The sequence below is a fragment of the Danio aesculapii genome, chromosome 24 (genome assembly GCF_903798145.1).
Source record: "Danio aesculapii chromosome 24, fDanAes4.1, whole genome shotgun sequence".
NCBI classification, from domain to species: domain Eukaryota; kingdom Metazoa; phylum Chordata; class Actinopteri; order Cypriniformes; family Danionidae; genus Danio; species Danio aesculapii.
In genome coordinates this window covers 7260016-7283168 of record NC_079458.1, presented here as the reverse complement: position 1 = coordinate 7283168, position 23153 = coordinate 7260016, and the positions used below count along the sequence as shown (strand labels likewise).

Sequence of the window (23153 nt, the reverse complement as noted above, 5' to 3'; positions counted from 1 at the left end):
TTTCTTTTATTTATTTATTTATTTTTTGCTAAAACCCCAAATCAAACACCCAGAATGCACTTTTATTCACTTCCACTTCCTGATGCACATCCTCACTGGAAAGCAGCATTAAACACTCGACTTTTAATGCCAGAATATTCAAGGATTTCCTTTTTTTGTTTCACGTCTGGCAATTTCTCTGCTTCATCAAGTCTGTTGTAACAGTCGAGCCCTTTTAAAACTTATTATTTAAAAAAAAAGATCTAATTTTGCTTGAACCCCAAATCAAACACCCAGAATGCACTTTTATTCACTTCCTGATGCACATCCTCAGTGCAAAGCAGCATTAAACACTCGACTTTTAATGGCAGAATATTCAAGGATTCCTTTTTTGTTTTATGTTCGGTGATTTCTCTGCTTCATCAAGACTCTTGTAACAAAGTTGATCCCTTTTAAAACTTTATTTTTTAAAAACAGAGATCTAATTATGCTAAAACCCCAAATCAAACACCCAAAATGCACTTTTATTCACCTCCACTCCCTAATCACATCGTCACTGGAAAGCAGCATTAAACACTCGACTTTTAATGCCAGAATATTCAAGGATTTCTCTTCTTTATCAAGACTGGTGTTACAAAGTTGATCCTTTTTAAAACTTACATTTTTAAAAGGGATCTAATTATGCTAAAACCCCAAATCAAACACCCAGAATGCACTTCTATTTCCTTCTACTTCCCAATGCACATCCTCACTGGAAAGCAGCATTAAACACTCGACTTATAATGCCAGAATATTCAAGGATTTCTCTTCTTCATCAAGACTGGTGTTACAAAGTTGATCCTTTTTAAAACTTATATATTTAAAAGGGATCTAATTATGCTAAACCCCCAAATCTAACACCCAGAATGCACTTCTATTCCCTTCTACTTCCCAATGCACATCCTCACTGGAAAGCAACATTGAACACTTGCCTTTTAATGCCAGAATATTCAAGGATTTTCTTTTTTGTTTCATGTCTTCGCTGTTTGTTTCACGGATTTCTCTGCTTCATCAAGACTGCTGTAACAAAGTTGATCCTTTTTAAAAACTTATTTTTTTAAAAGGGATCTAATTATTCTAAAACCCCTAATCAAACACCCAGAATGAACTTTTATTCCATTCCACTTCCCAATCCACATCCTCACTGGAAAGCAGCATTTGTGCAGCAATAAACACTCGACTTTAGTTGCCAGAATATTCAAGGATTTCTCCGCTTCATCAAGACTGTTGTAACAAAGTTGATCCCTTTTAAAACAAATTTTTGGGGCAACCATTACTGCATCCAAAATGGTAAAAAAGCCTTGGAGTAATGATTGATGACCAACTAAACTTCTCTGACCACATTTCTAGAACTGCTCGATCTTGCAGATTCGCACTCTATAACATCAGAAAGGTCCGACCCTTCCTATCTGAACATGCAGCTCAACTTATTGTTCAAGCTCTTGTTCTCTCCAAACTGGATTATTGCAACTCTCTACTAGCCGGGCTTCCAGCTAACTCTATCAAACCTCTTCAGCTGCTTCCGAACGCCGCAGCACGAGTGGTCTTTGATGAACCCAAAAGAGCACATGTCACTCTGCTACTCACCCGTTTGCACTGGCTGCCAGTTGCTGCTCGCATCAAATTCAAAGCTCTGATGTTTGCTTACAAAGCGACCTCTGGCTTTGCTTCTTCTTATCTGCTCTCACTTCTGCAGATTTATGTACCCTCCAGAAACTTGCGAATGAACGTCGCCTCGTGGTTCCATCCCTAAGAGGGAAGAAATCACTTTCCCGAACTCTCACATTCAATCTGCCCAGTTGGTGGAATGAACTCCCTAACTACATCAGAACAGCAGAGTCACTTGCTGTCTTCAAGAAACGACTAAAAACGCAACCATTTAGTCTCCACTTTCCTTCCTAATCGGCAATTGCCTCTCTGGCTATACCACTAACTGTACTCTCTCTCAAAAAAAAAAAAACTTACATTACTAATGCTTTGCTTCTTAGACTTTACACACCTGAAACTTGTCTATAGCACTTGTTCACTGCTGCTCTTATAGTTGTGTAAACTGCTTCCTTGTCCTCATTTGTAAATCGCTTTGGATAAAAGCGTCTGCTAAATGACTAAATGTAAATGTAAAGTGTTACCACAACTGTTTTAGTTAAAGGTTTGATACTGATTAGAACTTGAAGTGGCGGCGAGGTCTTAAAATATTCTGAGAAGGTCTTTAAAAGGTCTTAAAAAGGTATTGAAATCATCTTTAGGATTCCTGCATATACCCTGAGCATTAAACACTTGACTTTTAATGCCAGAATATTCAAGGATTTCCTTTTTTGTCTCATGTCCGGTGATATCTCTCTGTTTCATCAAGATTGCTGTAACAAAGTTGATCCCTTTTAAAACTTACTTAAAAAAAAAGAGATCTAATTATGCGTATAAATAAAACGTATATAAAACGTATTTAAAAAAAAAAGGGGGGTCTAATTTTTTTAAAGCCTCAAATCAAAATCCCAGAATGCACTTTTATTCAGTTCTATTTCCTGATCCACATCCTCACTGGAAAGCAGCATTTGTGCCGTATTAAACACTAGACTTCATTCATTCATTCATTTTCTTTTCAGCTTAGTCCCTTTATTAATCCGGGGTCGCCACAGAGGAATGAACAGCCAACTTATTCAGCACCCGTTTTATGCAGCGGATGCCCTTCCAGCTGCAACCTGTATCTGGGAAACATTCATACACACTCACACACTACAGACAATTTAGCCTACCCAATTCACCTGTACCCAATTCACCAGGATGAAACCCACGCGAACGCAGGGAGAACATGTCAACTCCACACAGAAACGCCAACTGACCCAGCCGAGGCTCGAACCAGCGACCTTCTTGCTGTGAGGCAACAGCACTACCTACTGCGCCATTGCGTCACCCAACACTACACTTTTAATGCCAAAATATTCAAGGGTTTCTCTGCTTTATCAAGACTATTGTAACAAAGTTGATCCCTTTTAAAACTTATTTTTTTAAAAGTGGATTTACGCTAAAACCCAAATCAAACACCCAGAATGCACTTTTATTCCCGTCCACTTCCCAATGCTCATCCTCACTGGAAAGCAGCATTTGTGCAGCATTAAACGCTCTACATTAATTGCCAGAATATTCAAGGATTTCTCAGCTTAATCAAGACTGCTGTAACAAAGTTGATCCTTTTTAAAACTTCTTTTGTTTTAAAGAGATCTAACTATGCTAAAACCCCAAATCAAACACCCAGAATGCACTTTTATTCACTTCTATCTCCTGATGCACATCCTCACTGGAAAGCAGCATTAAACACTCGACTTTTAATGCCAGAATATTCAAGGATTTCCTTTTTGTTTAATGTCTCCGCTGTTTGTTTCATGGATTTCTCCGCTTCATCAAGACTGTTGTAACGAAGTTGATCCCTTTTAAAACTTATTTATATGTCATGTTCCTTTCTTTCACCATCTGTTACGAGAGATTTAGCGACGTCTTGATTTAGTGCAGTCTTTTGAATCTCCAAGAGCGCTTTTCTAATAAATAAGACGCTTGTAGCGACAACTCCTCACTTGTGTCACAGGAGATTACGGAAGAAAGAAACATGTAGTTTCATGTTGTAAGTGCGTCCGACGGCCTGGCAATCTGTCCTCTCGCACATATAGAAGTGACAAAAAAAAAAAGCAGTTGCGGAATTAGACTTTCAAATGAAATCTACAACCAGATCAACCGCCAAACCTTTTGTAATGACTTGCCCTTCTGTCTCTGTTCCTCAAAATTCACGCTCGGTTGATGAAAAACTCGGCGGACATTGTGCGTTCGCCTTATCCTCTGGAGAAAAGAACAAAACAGATATGAGCTTTCTGCGAACCCGCGGACGGCGGGGAGGGGGGGTTGAAGGGGTCTTGGCGCGGACGCACACATGCAGAGACACATCAGATGGGAGCATCTTGTGGGCCCCTCGTGCGTTTTCACTCATTTTTGGAGCACTTGGCCATCGGCGTCCCCCCACCTCCAACCCTCTGCTCGCCCTCCAGAAGTGTGGCGCTCTTTGTCATTGTAATCCGGCCTCTGTTTGTTAAAGGCTCACTCGCTGTTTGCTCTGGCTGATGGGTGCACGTTTGCGCGTGTGTGTATTTACAAAAGTCAGCGGGCTGAGGAGTGCCGTGACATCATCGCCGCTGGCTTTTTTGTCACACCCTGTCCTCCTCCAGACGCACCCCCCCCCCCCCCCTTACTCAACCTTTCCCTAAAAGTGACAGTCTACAGGGAGGAATTACACCTCATCACTCCCGTAATTGCTAGTCCTGCTTCTCTAAGTCACCAAACAACATCAGACCCGCAGGAGGGGTCAGTCTATAAAACGGGGCCATTTGTGTCTCGCGTGTACATGTAATATGGTGGATTTGAGGATGGACAGTGGATGTTTTTGAAAGCTTTGCTCTGGGCTATTATTAACATTTTGTATTTCAAAAATACAGCAACTTAAATAGTAATATACAGTGCTCAGCATAATTGAGTACAGCTCATTTTCAAAATGAATATTTTCCTCCATTTCTCAGTGAATATAGGCAGTGTATTTTGGTACATTTAAACAAAACAGATTTATTAAACAGATATATTTATTTAAATAATATTTTAGTCAACAAACATATTTAGAAATTTAAAGATAATACAATTAAATTCAAGCAAAATATTGCAAAAAAATCTAATTGTTTTGCTTCTCTTGATTTTTTTTCTCTTTTTTTAAAGCTGTATTTAATATTTTTCTCTAACTTATAAATTTGGCTGTACTAGTTTTTGGACCGTTATTGTAAGTTATTTTGTTAAATAAGCTCCAGATTTGGCTTCAGTACTGACTAATCTAATATATATGCTCAAATATAACATTGTATAGCTTCCTATTAAAAATATGAATTGTTTAACTATTAAAAGAGAGATTTGTGAGGGGTGTACTTATATGCTGAGCACTATATATATGTATTAGTAGATTTTCACATAATAGAATGAGGTGTGTAAATAAAGTCTCAAAGATTAAATAAGGAAACTTTATTTATTTATAAGAATAATTAATATATTTGTTAATTAAATATATTAATGACTAAAAATACTAATTATCATTATAAATCCTTAAAAATATACAGCATTTTGAAAAAATCATAAAATTTAGCGTGGTCACTTATTCATATATACAGTGCTCAGCATATAAACCCCTCACAAAACTCTCATTTAAATTTATATTTTTAATAGTAAGCTATACAATGTTATATTTGTGCATAAACATTAGATTAGTCAGTACTGATGCCAATTCTGGAGCTAATCTAACAAAATAACTTTCAATAATGGGTTCAAAAATTAGTAGGCCAAATTTATATGTTAGGGAAAAATATTAAATAAAATTGTCAAAAATAGCAAAAATTTAGCTGAAATGTTGTAGTTTAAATTATTTTTTTTACAATATTTTGCATGAATTTAATTATGCAATAAATAAATTTACATTTGCATAAATAAATCTGTTTTGTTTAAACACACCAATATATATTACCCATATTCACTGTGAAATAGATAAAAATATAAATTTTCAAAATGGGGTGTACTCAGTTATGCTGAGCACTGTAAGTCGGAAAAAGTGTGTTGTAAAATGGTAAAAACCTCCAAAAACAAACATTTTTATACGTATATATCAGTAGATTTTCATGTGTCACTTTATAGAAAAGATGTGTAAGCAAAGGCTCAAAGATTAAATGGGGGAACTATTTATTTATAAGACTAATTAATATTTTTGTTAATTAAATATAATAATGATTAAGAATACTAATAAATTATCATTATAAATCTTTATACTTTGTGATTATCCTTTAAACTAGTAAGTTTTATCCAGCATTTAAAAAACTTATCAATTTAGCGTGATCACTTATTTATATAATTAAAATAGTAAAAAAAAAGCAAAAGAAAAAAAAAACTTTTTTATACGTACTTAGTAAAAGATGTGCAAATATAGGCTCAAAGATAATATGGTTGGGGGATATATTTAATGATAAAAGAACACTAATTAATTTATTTGTTATATTTGTTAATTAAATATATTAATTGCTAAAAATACTAATTAATTATCATTAGAAATTTTTCTACTTTACGACTATCCTTTGAACTAGTAGGTTTTACACAGCATTTTTTTTTATTATAAAATTTAGTGTGATCACTTATTCATATATAAGTCCAAAAAGTGTGTTGTGTCATTTTTTATTAAATACAACTAAAATGGTTAAACTTTTTTATACGTATATCAGTAGATTTTAATTTTTCACTTTATAGAAAAGATGTGTAAATAAAAGCTCAAAGATTAAATGAGGGAACTATTTATTTAATTATAAGACTAATCAAAACGTTTGTTAATTAAATATATTAATGACTACTAATTAATTATCATTATAAATATTTATACTTTGTGATTATCCTTTGAACTAGTAGGTTTTACACAGCATTTAAAAAAATCATAAAATTAAGCGTGATCACTTATTCATATATAAGTCCAAAAAGTGTGTTGTGTAGTTTTTAATTAAATGCTACTAATATGGTAAAAAAACCATTTTTTAATCTGTATATATCAGTAGATTTTCATATTTGACATTATAGAAAAGATGTTTAGATAAACGCTCAAAGATTAAATAAAATAACTATTTATTTTGTGATAAGACTAATTAAAATATTTGTTAATTAAATATATTAATGACTAAAAAAACTAATTATCATTATAAATATTTTTACTTTGCCACTATCCTTTGAACTAGTAGGCTTTACACAACATTAAAAAAAATCATAAAATTTAGCATAATCACTTATTCATATATAAGTCCGAAAAAGCGTGTTGTGTCATTTTTAATTAAATACATCTGCTTGCATTTAATATGCATTGTGTATGCAAGATCAGTTTGCCAATATTAATTTGATGTGGACACTAAAATGTCTTTAAACCATATACATTTTTACATTTTACATATTAAATCAAATTAAATAAATAATATTTTATTAATATAATATTAAATAAATAAAATATATATATTTTTGAAGTGACTAACTCTTCCAGAAAAATAAAATCGCAAACTTATTAATGAAATCACAGCTTAAAAAAAAAAAAAAAACAATTTAGGGGGGAAATAGCTTTTTAGGGTTATAATGAACATGATGATTATTTTAAAAAGTACACATTTTTTATAAATTCCAGCATTTAACTCTAAATTGGTCAACCCTGTAATGACAAATATTAATTTGAGAAAATAATAATATTTATACATATCATTAATGATATCAATACATATCAATATTGACAATTATACATTTTGTTTGTTTTAAAATATATATATATATATATATATATATATATATATATATATATATATATATATATATATATATATATATATATATATATATATATATATATATATATAATTTTTTTAATTATATTTTTTTTATGTTCAAATAGGAAACGATACCCACATAATTCAGAATTAATACAATTAATCATATTAAGTTTTCAGTTTGTCAAAAAAACTCTCATGATAACTATTATTATTAGTACAACATGGTACAAGTAATTGATGCAGTCTGGGTCATTCCAAAACTTACATTTTAGATAACAGATTTTTGCACAACCTAACTCAGATTAGTCTTTTCATGTGAATCATTATAACTTCTCACAAGACAGACGCTTGTAAAGTCAAAATCAAACTATAAAGCTGTCAACCGCTACCATCAAGCACAATGAAGTCTGAATATATATTAGAACTGATCTTATCAAAGCCCAAGCACATTAACCTGAATTACTTTTCAAATCCCACAAAAGCGTCATTAAAAATCACAGTTTCACCACAGAATGACCCATGCAGCGCGTAACAGCATTAGAAAGAACTCAGTAATAGTTATTTACGAAAGGCCATGAAGTGCAAATAAGAAAGCGAAAGAAAAAAAAAAAGCATCCACCCTGCCGACCTCTCATTACATATACTTCTGCTTGTTGTTTCCGTAGCAATAAAGTGGCAGACATTGGAACTGGTCTGTGGAGCCATTGTTATCATCTCTGACCATCTGCTACCGAAGGCTGACATTCCATCTCATTTGCATGGTAACTGATATGGGGGGAGGAGAGATTGAGGGTGGAGCGGGATGGGGTAAACTGGGAGGGAGGGGGGGGGTGTTTGGGAAGGACATATGCCCAAATACCCATCACAAAAAATATATGAGTGAAACTTAGTTTTTTTTAAAGCATGCAATTCCACGAGAGCACTCACTCACACACACATGCATGCGCTTCTAAGCAGGATAAATCAGTGTGTGCATGTGGAGAGAGGAGGAAAAAAAAAATCTGTCTGTTCCTCCCCTCTGTGCGCTGGTTTTTATGTTTTGCGGATGTGGGAGTGGAGTGAAGTGTGTGTGTGTGTGTGTGTGTGTGGTAGTGGAGGGGTTGCTGTTGATGTGCAAATGTGCATCATATTGAGAGCTTGTGAATAGGGAGGTGTGACGTAGAAAGAGAGCAGAACGCAGGTGCTTATCTCGGGGCTGTCACAGACATAGTGTGTCATATTCCTGGGGACTACCTTTCAAAAACCACCGGCTCCAGCGCTAGAGCATCCGCCGAGCAGGGAGCACAGAATCCGCAGCTAACTTTCAGCATCAGTCAAGTAGGTTTGGTGTTGCGCTTGCTGTTTTTTTTTTTTTTTTGGAGATGTGACAGTAGCTGTAGCCGTCTGTGGTCCTTGTGTTTGGGTAGCAAATCGAGCTGTTTGTTTCTGGATGTGTTGCAGCTGACAGCTTAGCGCGGGAGAAAAGTTTGGACGCTAGAACAAAATGTACATTTTTTAGAAATATTATAATTTATTTTTAAATAAAATTAACTTTTTTTATAATATATATATATATATTTCTTTTTAGCCTTTCAAGTATTTTTTTTCTTTATTTTTATTCTACAAATTAACTTTTTAACATTTTTTGCTAGTACTCACGATCGACTTCTAGGTATTTAAACCGCGCGATAGGCAGATTAGACGGCTCAAAGTGCGCGTTTTGAAGAACAACGACCTATATTTTTTATAACAGTAGATGTTGTCTACCTAAATTAAAGTCCCTGTGCGTGTGCCGGAGGGTTTAAGCGAGTCTTAGACGTGTTAGCATTGTGTGTTAGCACAAAGCTCGGGCTTTTGGGTACAGCAGCTGAGCACACACAGCCCTTCCTGTGTTTCATCTCAAACTTTCAGGCTTTAGGCTCGCGTTAGCACTGCCTTCGCTCCGCTCTCTTTACAGTAGGTCTTACGCAGATTCTGTTTAGCACCAGAAACGCTAGCTCTGATTCATATTTATGGATGATAGTATCATTTAGGAGGTGATGTTTTAGATGCTACGCAACTTTGGTTTGTGTATGAGGATTTTTTTTGTAAATTTTGTGTCTTAGAAATGTGACCGTGTTTTATAAAGTAGTCATATTTTGATATTTTATTTATTACATTTTATTTATTATGCTTCAATTTACTTCTTTTTCTGAAGTCATTAGCATGTCAACAGGTTATTTTTTTATCACTGATATTTTTTTGTTGGTGTAGAATAGCGTGGATCTTTTTTTCCAAACCAAATAAATATATTTAAAAATATCTAAAGTTACTATTTCATTATCTAAAATGAAGCTTTAAACGAAACGCTGGTTATATTTATTATTATTATATATGAGTGTTTATTTTTTATCATCATGCAAAGCATTTTTGTATTAGCGTTTGATCCCAAATGTTTTGTTAGATAATCAAACTGTACAACAGTTTTATCTCTGTCAATCCCAAATCTCCTTGTTGACTAAAAAAATTGATACTTCTAATCCATCTTTAGCGGTAAAGTATATTTCTCAAATGAAACCAAATCCAGATTATGCGTTTCACCTTTGAAACTATTAGTTTAGTCGCAGCTACTAATGCAACACAGTTGCGATCTCTCTCTCTCTCTTTTAAACAAATTGAAGGGTGTTTTCTCTTATTCTCTCTATTTAAATGCCAGGCTTGGAGTTGCATTAGAGAAAAGCAACAGTTTCCTCCGCTGGAGCGAGAGCTCAGGGAACTGTCCATGGTGCTGCTCAGAAAACAAGTCCTGAACCTACTCAAAAAGAGGCCTCCGCTGTGTTGAAGGTCATGAGGGTTCAGTTTCATCCTCCGTGACCTCTTGACCTGCGGTTATAATAAATTCGACAATACAACTTCGCAATATTAATCATCAATGTAATATATTATTACACACGACCAAAACATTGAGTAATTGTGTATCCATGTAACGTCTTGTTACCTGTTTTTTTCTATTTTGTTTTGTCCTCCTTAGCCCACAAAGCCATCCATGCACAAACTTCACTTGGTTAATCCAGGCAAATGAATTTTGTGGGTTTAATTCAACAAGGTTTTAAAAATGTTCCATCTGCTGTGGAGCAGCTGGTGATAGACTGAATGTAATTAATTACTTAACTTTTGAACAGTAGTCCAGGAAAACAGAGCGCCGTGTGTGTGTGTGTGTGTGTGTGTTGGAGAAATGCAAGTGAAAAAAATCAGGAGCGTGGCTGGAAGATTACACACGTTTGATTTTTAGCGCTGACTGTTTGATGCGATGACTTTGGATTTATATTCGCAATTAAGCGAAAACGTGTAACACAGCGCTCGCTTTCTGATTGGCTGGAGTGATGCAACATATCGAATGTTTAAAAAAAAAAGTAGATCGATTTGCAGTCAGAAATAGAAGTATGAAAAAGGCAGCGAGCCATGTTGTGTAATTAAAATTACATAGGCCTTTTTGACACTTTTTTTCTCCTCTTCCTGCTCTGAATATATTTCAGCATCTACCTTGATAGCAGTGTTACCTCATTGGCTGCGGGTGCGTTTGTTGGCCTAACTATAAAGGATCTGCCTGCACCCTTGTGGGTTGGGAAGAATTAGGATTTATGAATTTATTTCCTCTGTTGTATTGTTTAAACAGCTTTGGTTCAGTTTTGATCCTTTCCTATGCCTTTGAGGCTGTTCCATGGTGTCAGCTGTTGACTGATAGTAAGAGAACTGCCGCACAGTATGAATGAAAGAGAAGTAGCGGTTGGTAAACACTGATAAGGGATAAATAGAAAGCGGTCAGGCAGAGATAGTTCAGTGGGAGCCCAGATTGTGTGCGGTCTGGTAAAATGAGATTCTAAGCCTGTCCTTTTTTATTCTTCCACACCCCCCACCTCTTTTAACCACACCATCCACCACCCCTTCACCACACACACACATCCATCCACCCCTCCGGATTGCGTTTGTCTGGAAAATCTCCAGTGACCTCGCTCGGCAAGTCCTGGGCTTTAGAAATCTTTTTTTTTTTTTAATGGTGTGTGTGTGTGTGTGTGTTTGTTTTGTCTGCTGACATGGGTCAAGTTAGCCAATAGACATGTCTCTGCTGATTATGGACAGCTGCCACTGCTGTGAGTCCCACCTTAATGTATTTTACATAGAATTATCAACAGAAAGACGATATGGAGTCAGAAGGACAGCTTTACTGAACATCACTTGTGTTGAAGGGCAAAGTTGCTGAAGCACTCCTCCCAAAAATCATATTTTTTTAGGTTATGAATACAGTAGAGATATCAAGAGAGTCAAATTAAAAATACTATTTGCATTTGATTTTTGTTTGTTTTTTTGTCATTAATAGTTTGCGTTTATTTATTGGTTTGTGTTTTACATTGTCTTCGCTTGGTTTAAAACCACAGCGCGACATTGATTGTGCACTCTGTTTATTATTATTTTTTTCAAAACTCTCGAGTAATTATTATGATATAAGGAGTTATATAACAAGTATAATATTATAATAATTGTAGTAGCTATTTTTCAAAAAAGGATTTTGAGCATTGTCGAAATATAAGGGGAATAGAATTCTGCAAATAACATATACTAATTTCTTTTTTTTATTAATGTGCCATGAATCGTTATTATTTTATAAAAATATTATTTTATTTATAAGTAATTTTACAAAGTATATATAATATTAATACTATTTATACTATTTTTAAATTTTTAGGAAATTTAATTAATTAATTAGTCAAATTTTTGACATTTCACATGGCTTTGATTTTAAAATGATCGTTTTGGTTTTTATCGTATTGGCAATCACATATTTATACATTTTAGATAAATAAAATGATAGTATACATTTTATATTATTAAATCATTATATAATTATTAAAGAAATAAAAGCACATAATTTAAATATTTAATCATTATTTTTATGCATTTCATATTTAACTGATATTTTAATATAATATTTATTTTTATTATATATTATGCTAATGTTGCACTTTGCATCATTTGTAACATCAATAAAGACCAAAAAGTTAATTGCATTTAATGCATTAATGCATTTCTTTAATCATTATATAATTATTAAAGAAATAAAAGCGCAACATTTAAATATTTTATCTTTATTTTTATGCATTTAATATTTAACTGATATTTTAATACTTAATTTGTATGCATATCTCATGCTAATGTTGCACTTTGCATCTTTTGTAACATTAATAAATACCAGAAAAATTAATCGTATTAATGCATTAATTCATTTATTTAGTCATTATATAATTTTTAAAGAAATAAAAGCACAAAATTTAAATATTTAATCATTATTTATGTGTTTTTCATATTTAACTAATATTTTAATTTTTAATTTTATGCATATCTCATGCTAATGTTGAACTTTCCATCTTTTGTAACATTAATAAAGACCAAAAAATGAATCGCATTAATGCAATTATTTAATCATTAAATTATTATTAAAGAAATAAAGCACATCATTTAAATATTTAATCATTATTTATGTGCATTTCACATTTAACTGATATTTTAATATTTAATTTTTATGCATTTATCATGCTCATATTGCATTTTTCATCTTTTGTAACATTAATAAAGACCAAAAAATTAATTAATGGCATTTAATGCATTCATTTATTAGATTACGACTGAACATTTTAACTTACATCAAGTTGAAAGCAAAGCATTTAGCTATTTTAATCTATTTTTCCACCTCAATTTTGACCTTTACTTGAACACCCCTGAACTGTTTTTTATTCAATCCATCTTTTATGAGATTAGACGGACCTTCATGAGTTATACCTCGAGGGTCACCATGTGGTACATTTATACCTAAAATAGTTCAGCCCATTGTGCGTCGCTGCCTAATGAGATTGGTCGTTAAATGAATGACACAAAGGCTGAAGGGGGGCAAACGGGGAGGGGGGGATTGAAACCCACTCGCTTTCTCCCCTCTCTCCCCACGCGACACAACAGCAAGACACGGCGTAACCTCGACCCCACAAACAACACCTTTGATGGAGCTGTGAAAAGCGAGCAGGGATGTGGTAAGTCAGATGGCCCTTCACTGCCCTATGTGTGTGTGTGTCCGTCTGCGCGTCTGTGTTTGTTCAGACAGCCACAGTGAGAAAGATGCTCGGCTGGATGGAGGGTTTGATCTGTGAAATGCATCAAGACAAGTGCGCTGCTTTTTTTTTTGTAAAGCTGTCATTTCCAGGGTCGTGTTTTGAGAGGGGTGACGCTCCCGCAAGCATGTTTCAGACACTCTTCTTCACTTAAAAAACTCTTGACTTTAATTAACGCATTGTTTGTCTTTCCGTACGCGCTCTGTACTTTTGTGCCGGCTGTGTGTAGTTCTTGTGCGAGTTTTTGTTTAGTTATGCATTGGCGAGAGTGGCGTTTCGATTATGTGTCGGTGTTTTATTGCAGCGAAAACTTAAAGCAGGTTGTCGCCAAGATGCGAGTCAAGAGCTCGTTTTAGTGGACTTTAGTGGACGATCGTGGATTACTGATTGTTTCGGGGTGGATGTTGATTTGGATAGATGGCAATTGATGTTTCGGTTCGCTTGTGAAGTTGAATTGCTTGGTTGGATTTAAATAGATGGGGTTGAAATAATGAGGAAAAAAAGTTTGCACTAACGATTTTTCATGCCTACAACTTTTGATTTTTTTTCTCCCAGTGTATTAATTTTGAATTTAAAGAAACGTGGATAATTAGTGTGGTAATATAAAATAATAATAATGTAAAATAATCATTTTTGGCTTCTCATAAATTTGAAATAAAATGTAGAACGCTTAAATAACGTACAGTAATATTTAAAAGTTGGCGACATGTCTACTTTTTAAAATTAATTTGTGTTTTAAATGTGATTTAAGTGTTATTTTAGTATCATTAAAGTTTTTTATTAATAATGTTTAATATATAAATATAATAATATTTGATTTTACTTATACTTTCTACATTTGTTTTCTTTTTTTGGTGAAAGATCATTTTAAAATATTCTATATCGTTTTTTTATTTTAGTTTTAGTTATTTTAAGTTTAAGGCAGCTAAATTAGGTAAATATTTAGTCTTCACTAGCTGAAATATAAGTTAGTTTGTTTTAATATACTTATTTTTTATATTCAGTTAGCATTTAGGGGTGGTACGGTGGTTAGCACAGTCGCCTCACAGCAAGAACGTCACTGTTTTAAGTTCTAGCTGGGCTAGTTGGCATTTCTGTGTGTAGTTTGCATGTTCTCCCCATGTTGGCGTGGGTTTCCTCCGGGTGCTCCGATTTCCCTCACAGTCCAGAGACATGCGCTATGGATGAATTGAATAAACTAAATTGGCTGTATTGTAAAACTGTGTGTGTGAATGTGAGAGTGTATTGGTGTTTCCGAGTGCTGGGTTGCAGCTTGAAGTGCAAACGCTGTGTAAAACATATGTTGGAATAGTTGGCGGTTCTTCCACTGTGGCGACCTCTGAAATAGAGACTAAGGAAAAGGAAAATGAATGAATAAATAACTATATAAATAAAAAAATATTTGATTGTACTTTATATTTTCTACTAAATTTTTTCTTTTTTTGGAGAAAGTTCATTTTAAAATAATCTATATAGTGTGTTTTTATTTTAGTTATAGTTATTTTAAGTTTAAGGCAGCTAAATTAGGTCAAATGAGAAATATTTAGTCTCCAACTAGCTGAAATATAAGTTCATTTGTTTTAATATATTTATTTTTTATATTCAGTTTGCATTCAGGGGCGATACGGTGGCTCAGTGGTTGGCACTGTCACCCCACAGCAAGAAAGTCGCTGTTTTGAGTCCTGGCTGGGTCAGTAGGCATTTCTGTGTGTAGTTTGCATGTTCTCTCCGTGTTGGTGTGGGTTTCCTATGGGTGCTCCGGTTTCCCCCACAGTCCAAAGACATGCGCTATAGGTGAATTGATTAAACTTAATATGAGTGTGTGTGTAAATGTGAGGGTGTCTGGGTGTTTCCCAGTACTGGGTTGTGGCTGGAAGGGCATCCGCGGTGTAAAATATTTGCTGGAATAGTTGGCGATTCATTCTGCTGTGGTGACCCCTGATAAACAAGGGACAAAAGCAAAAGGAAAATGAATGAAGATATATAAATATAGTAATATTTATTTTTACTACTATATTTTTCTTTTTTGGCGAAAGTTCATTTTAAAATAATCTATATAGTGGGTTTTATTTTAGTTATAGTTATTTAAAGTTTAAGGCAGCTAAATTAAGTAAAATGAGAAATATTTAGTCTCCAACTAGCTGAAATATAAGTTCATTTGTTTTGATATATTTTTATTATATTCAGTTTGCATTTACCAGTGACATTTAGTTAACATTAATTGATTAGTTAACACTGATGAATGAATTGACAAAAATAAAAACATGCTTTAGTAAAAGTTTTTATCTATCTTTTATTAATTTGTTCATCGTTGGTTGATGTTTGCTTAGTTTCATTAAATAATTCTAATACATCATTAGAATCAAATACATATTTGTAAATGTTAAAATAAACACTCACTAAAGTTATTGAATAGTTTATTCATTCATTCATTTTCCATTGCCACAGCGGAATGAACCGACAACTATTTCAGCATATGTTTTAGTTTAGTATATTAAATTTTAGTTTATTCAATTCACCTATAGCGCAATTTTTTTAGCCTGTGAGGGAAACTGGAGCACCCGGAGGAAACCCACGCCAACACGGGGAGAACATGCAAACTCCACACAGAAGTGCCAACTGGCATAGCCGGGACTTGAACCAGCAACCTTATTGCTGTAAGGCCACAGTGCTAACCACTGAGCTACCGTGCCGCTGTCATGAAATAGTTTTTCACCATAACTACTACAGATAACAAAACGAGCTGTATTGCAAAGATTTACAACATTTATTTTCTTCTATGCAATATTTAGTTGTATAAGTTTATTATAGTCACAGCATAACAATACCAGGGGTAGTATCTTGTGTTGTTTACAGTCATCCACAATCTGATGAAAGCAGAGTCTGAAATCTGCAAATTGAAACAACTTCAATTTATAAAGTACATCTTTATGAAACATGTGATCCTTTGAAAGATACATATCTCTTCCCCCCAGCCCAGCTTTGAGGATGTGGGTTAAGAGTGTTCAGAATCCATCCTCTTTATTAAATCCCAGGGTTAAGTCACATTTACATTTTGTTAAAGATTATTCATTTTATTGATGCATATAATCATGTTCAAGTTCCATCTGCTGCTCCGGGAAGCTTGTTTTGAACTCGTAATGTGCTTTTTTTGACCTTTTAAGTAGAAAATAGTGTGACCTTACTGTTGGGTCACAAGTGTGTATGTGTGTGTGAGAGAGAGAATGTGAGTGAGTGAGTGAGATGTGTGCCTATACTGTATAAAACTAGCAGTTTTACCTTAAAAAATAATAATAAAAACAAATAAAATGAAGTTTTGTTGATATAAATGAATATATTATGGTGGACTCGGCTAGGTTAAGGAACATTTTTAGATTTTTTTTTTATATTGACATTTTTGATCTATATCAGAGGTGCTCAAAGTAGGGCCCACGGGCTAAAGTTGGCCCATGGTAACATTTGCTGTGGTCCGCCATCCCATCTGAAAAGAGAGGGAGAATGATGGGGAGTTGGTTGGTGCAAGTGCCTTTAACGGAGGTCATCATATCGATTTGAACATAATCTTTTGTTTCTTTGTTTAATTGAGGAGCTACAAATAAAATGACTCAAATTTAACTTTCATTTAAACGATGTAAATAAATCAGACTTTTAAAGAGGACAATGCACAAGACATCGGTGAGCAAATCAAGGCAAAGACAGGAGCAGCTCGACTAGTGTATTCAGCATTGAACTCCATTGTGTTAGAAATGGGATTGTTCATGTTTTTACTATATAAGTTTCATTATTAAATATCAAAAATGATACCGCATCATTAATTAATATGTTTTAAAGCAACATTTCTAGTTATTTTTAAATATTAGCAAATAAAGTAGGAAATTATCAATGGAAAATTTAATGTGAAACGGCTTGGTATATTTAACTTCGGCCCACAGCCCTCAATCAAGTTTGGTTTTTGGCCCTTTATAAGAATAAGTTTGGGCACCCCTGATCTATATCATAAATGCTAAAATAAAAGTGGTTCATATAAATCAATTAATAAGTATAATGTAAGTATATTAATAAATATTTATTTGAATATTTTAATAATAGAATATATGTGCTATTTACAATATTAAAAAGTAATAAAAAAATATTTAAAGCAAAATTAATAATAAAAAATTATATAAAATTAAAAATAGACACTTTGAATATATTTATTTATTATACAGATTTAATATATGTATTTATTTGTTTATTATTTTATTATTGTTAATAAAAAAAAAAAAATATATATATATATATATAATAGAATAACTGATATATATATATATATATATATATATATATATATATATATATATATATATATATATATATATATATATATATATATATATATACATATCAGTTATTAGAAATTAGTTATTAAACTATTATGTTTAGAAATGTGTTGAAAAAACCTCTCCGTTAAACAGAAATTAGGGAAAAAATAAACAGGGGGCCTAATAATTCAGCGGGGCTAATAATTTTGACTTCAACTGTATGCATGTATGTATATATATATATGTTTGCATGTATGCATGTTTGTTTGTTTGTTTGTTTGTTATTGTTAAACAGCACAAATGTTCTTTGAGTGTAAAACTCTTCCAGTTTTTTTTCTACACGTTTTCAGTTTTTTTTAAAACTGTAATTATCAATAAATATTTTCATCATCATCAATATTTTACTTTTTACATACGCTTGGACACATAATACATATTTACATATTACATAATAAAACAATTTAACATTCATTCGTAAAAAACAAGCAAAATTCTCTCATCGGATTATAGTTACTTATAGTAACTCCACACACTTTTTAATGTGTGTGAGTGTGTGTGTTTTATGTTTATGCTTTCACACTTCAGTGAGCTCAAGCATTGTAGTTATTACTTTATTATTATTATAACCTTTATTTTTACCAGGAAAGACACAAAAATCTCATTTACAAGAGCGTTCTGGCCAAGATTAGGAGGTATACATGAATCACACACTGACAAACAAACTATTCAGAACATCTCCAAGCCTGTGTTTCAGTTTCTAAATCCTTGATACTCTTTTTAAAAGCATTTATCACTTTGTTTGTAGGTTATTCCATGCAAAAGGAGGTATGTATTTAAAAGCCTTTTTTCCCATCTCAGACCACAATTTAGGAACAGACAGAAAATAAATATCCTGTGATCGAAGGCCATAGCTAAGGACAGGTTTTTTACAAATGTAATTCTGGAGATATGATGGGAGTAAGCATAATATAGATACTTACCCAATACTTATTAAATTAAGGCAATTCTGTGAACGTTTTGACTTTTATTCCTAGCACAAGACTTTATTTATCATAAAAACAAGTCTATTCGCATAAAGTGTGCATTCATCCATTCTATTTATTGCAAGATTACAGAACGAGACTTCATAAATCCATGATCCTGATCCCTCAGCCCTTTTGGACATTGGAGTTAAGTCCGAATTTCCCCCACTAGTCCTCTTTTTAATGCGTAAAATACTTAGGCGCAACTCTTTCCAAACAAAAGCTTGCTCGGACTGGGAATTCCTATGCCAGAGGTAAATCCGAGTTAACATGGATTTAGACTGGCATGAGTTAAAGGACTAGAGTTTGTAATCCAGGTGGCCAGGGGATTTCACCACACACTGGCAGAAATCACTTAAAAGTCCCCGATCGGGCTGAAATGATGACAGCACACACACACACACACACACACACACACACACACACACACACACACACACACACACACACACACACACACACACACACACACACACACACACACACAGGCGGAGATGTGCTGAAGCAGAGGTCTGTGATGCTCCTGTTTGTTTGAATGCCAGAGAGAGGACTTTTAGCTCTTGCAGACCTGCTCCGCTTGCTTTCTGTGGGGATTTAAACACTGCTCCACTCAGCCTGTGTGTCCTGAGCTCAAGTGTCACATACATCCACGAAACTTTTACTCGTGACTATATAATTTATGCATTTAATATTTATTGTTTTTAATATTTATACTGTATACTCACAGCTCTTAGCTGTTAGAGATTGTATTATATTTACTTAAAAGTATTTTTATTTTTACAGATTGTTTTCTTTTATTTACTTTTGTTTTAATTTGATTAATTTTATTTTTTATTTAAATTTATTTTTTGTTTTACTTTATTTAGTTTTCATTTTTTAAATATAATTTTTTTACAATTTAATATTTATTTTATTTGATATTATTAATAATATTTTTATTTTGTTTTAATTTGTTTTATTTTATTTAGTTTTATTTTATTTTAATTTGTTTAATTTAATTAAATTTTGCTTTAATTTGTTTTGTTTTATTTAGTTTTATTTTATTTTTTATTTAATTTTAATATGTTTTAATTTGTTTTATTTTATTTCATTTTTTATTAGATTTATTTAATTTTGTTTTATTTAGTTTTAATTAGTTTTTATTTAGTTTTGTTTTGTTTATTTTTATTTTATTTTATACTTTTGTGTCCTAAATAACTGACAAATAATAATATGGATCACAGTTTGTTTTTATTATAATTAATTTATTAATATTTTACTGTTAATAATAATTTGTTTTTATCTTATTTGCTGTTCATAGATTTTCTGCTTTAGTGTAAAACTAAAATAGCATTTATGGTATTTGTTGGTTGTAATGAATATTTTATCGATTTTTTTAATTATACCTTTATAAGTAGTAAATTAATGTTACGATTATTATAATATATAACCATATATAATACAATAATATATAAATATATATAACTATTATAAAACTTTTTGTGTGTGTGTATATATATATATATAAAGTACTATTTAACTTTATTAATTTATCAATTATTTATTTATTTATTGTGTTATTTATTTTTACACAATATTTATTTTTATTTATAAATGAACTTAAATAATAACACTGATCAGTCGTGGATATAATACATTTTATTTTACCATATATATCTATTTATTTTTTCGTTAAATAATTTTTAATAACTTGTATTATTGAAAACAGCACATATGTTCTACTTTGAGAGTAAAAAATTGTATTACACATTTTCTTTCCTTATAAAGGAACTGAAATAAAATCAATACTATTCATATTTACAATGCTAGGCCTATATATTTTCAGTATTTTTTAAAAATCTTTTGACATATTTGTTTCCTACAGCATATGCAACAAATCAGAATTAGCCCTCGGTTTATAATCACCTGCATAATGGGATAAAAAAGTTTGTTTTCCACTTTTATATCCAGCACATGTTTTCATTTGCAGCCTAGCAGAAAAAATGTATCAGAACGGAGTCATCTAAATTCAAACTCTTTTATTGTTTCTGCCAGATTGTTTTTTTTCGGGGAGGATTTTGATTTGGTAATCAGAGCTCATCTCTTGTCAGTGACCGGCAGTTTCCAAACATATGCCACGAAGGGCAACCTTTCCCTTTTTTCTTTCTGCTGGAGCAAGTGAGCAAACAGGAGGGCCAGTGTTTGTGGAGGATGAAGAAGCCACGCTGAAGTGGACTTGTTTAATGACAGGAACAGCTGACTCATTAGGCAAGTGCAGTGAAAGGTAATTAACCCTGGGAAAAGTACAGCTGCCATGCGAGCTGTTCATTTCAATCTTATTAGGAATCGCCAGTTTAAAGAGTCTTCTCCTTTCAAACCCTGCCCGTACTATATACACCCCCTCCACACACCTCCTTTTTTTTCCCTCCTCCATCTTTTTTTATGAACCCAAGGGTTTCAGAGCCTGGAGACCTGTCTTTTGTGCTGCAGGATTTAGCAGGATTGGTATAGTCATGGCTTCAACAAATTGCCGAGCACCTGGTAGTACTCATGCGTCCTTTCTATTGAGATACCTTGCAGTCCTGAAACAATGGGCCGGATTGGTGTTGTGATAGCGGGTGAACAGGCGTGGACGGTGGGCTTCGGTAACACCTGGCCTCGATTGTGTCGCTTCAGATGCCCTTTTATGCTTTGCTAAAACCACATTAGGGCATGTGAAATTGCAGCCTTTTGAACTGAAGATGTACACTGACAAAAATGATGCATTGGGTTTACTACATTTTTACATTAGAATGTTTACATTTAGTACTGTTCAGCTCATTTGTTTGTTTAAACTCAGGCCATATAAATTGTTTGCAACCACTTAAAAAAATGTAGTAAATCCAATGAATCTTTTTTTCAGTGTAGACACAGTGCAGTGCTAGTGCTAGCATATACACAGATATTTTTTGCTGTTCGTTTAAACTACTTACTCATAATGAGCTGAATTAATACAGTTCTTAAGTTTTTTGGGGGTAACTTAATTGTTTTATGTTCAATCAACTTAAATTTCTCAAAACAATTCATTTATTGATTCATTTTCTTTTCGGCTTAGTCCCTTTATTAATCTGGGGTCGCCACAGTGGAATGAACCGCCAACTTATCCAGCATATGTTCTATGCAGCGGATGCCCTTCCAGCTGCAACACATCTCTGGGAACATCCATACACACTCCTTCACACACATACGCAACCCAGGCTCATTCTGAAAACGTAGTCTCGTGGACGTTTCAGGAGACCGCGAAATACGTCCCGGGAGGTACGTATTTTTGCAGTTTTTGTTTTTTTTGCGAATCCGCGAGAGGCCACTGTATGCGCTTTTTCGTATCTCGAATGTCTCTCATGAGCGCCGTTCGCGGCTGCGCTGTTCTCGCGCAAACCCACTAGAGGCCGCTGTCGGCTGACCGTCCGTCTGACTGACTGAATGATTGACTGGGCGACCGGCCAATCGACTGACCCACCCTCCTCCTTCCCTGAACCCAACCAATTTTACAGATTGACCCACCCTCCCACTTACTTCCCTAATCCCAACCAATGATTTTACAAAAGCCGTCCAGAAAAAGAAAAGCCCTCATCTGGTTTTTAACACATTTTCAGATTTTCCACCGCATTCCCACCCTGTTATTCACTTGTTCATTTTATTTTTTGGATTCTGCTTTTGTCTTACCTGATTTCTGGAACTGCTTATTCCCGGACTCGAACCCAGTCGCCGTCGTCGTGGTCAACTCCTCTCTGCGTCTCAAGTTCACCGACATACACAACGAGCTAACTGGACAAACTGGTTGCGGCGGGAAAGCCCTCCACACGGAAGTAAGCAGTCTGCTGGTAAGCGCCAAAAGGAACGGCGTCAGACCGCCCCACAGCGTTTGCTTAAAAAAAACAAAATGCAGCCATACGTACCTCCGGGGACGTATTTCGCGGTCTCTACAAACATTCGCGGGACTACGTTTTCAGAATGAGCCTGTGTTGCACATACAGTACGGACAATTCACCTGTATCACATGTGTTTGGACCGTGGGGGAAACCAGAGCACCCGGATGAAACCCACGCCAACACGGGGAGAAGATGCAAACTCCACACAGAAATTCCAACTGGCAAAGCCGAGACTCAAACCAGCAACCTTCTTGCGGTGAGGCGACAGTGTTAAACACTGAGCCACCGTGTCGCCAATAATACAATTCAAGTAGTTTAAATAATTGATTTGTTACATGAAAAAAGTACAATTGTAATGTAAAATGTGAAGCTTGCATTAACATAAACAAAATTAATAAAGTTATAATTAATATTAGTAAATCCAATGAAACTTTTTTGAGTCTAG

General features: G+C 33.7%; 1 protein-coding gene across 2 annotated transcripts in view; it reads left to right on the top strand.

Moving 5' to 3' along the window:
* st18 (ST18 C2H2C-type zinc finger transcription factor) overlaps nucleotides 1–23153 on the top strand; it is a 131851-nt gene that overhangs the window by 17823 nt on the left and 90875 nt on the right. The window contains exon 5 of one of the 2 annotated variants that reach the window (XM_056451178.1): nucleotides 8045–8140. The gene's annotated coding sequence lies outside the window, so the exon portion shown is untranslated. Of the gene's footprint in view, nucleotides 1–8044; nucleotides 8141–8569; nucleotides 8697–23153 lie in introns of those variants that run through there. The other variant, XM_056451179.1, reaches the window with a different exon arrangement.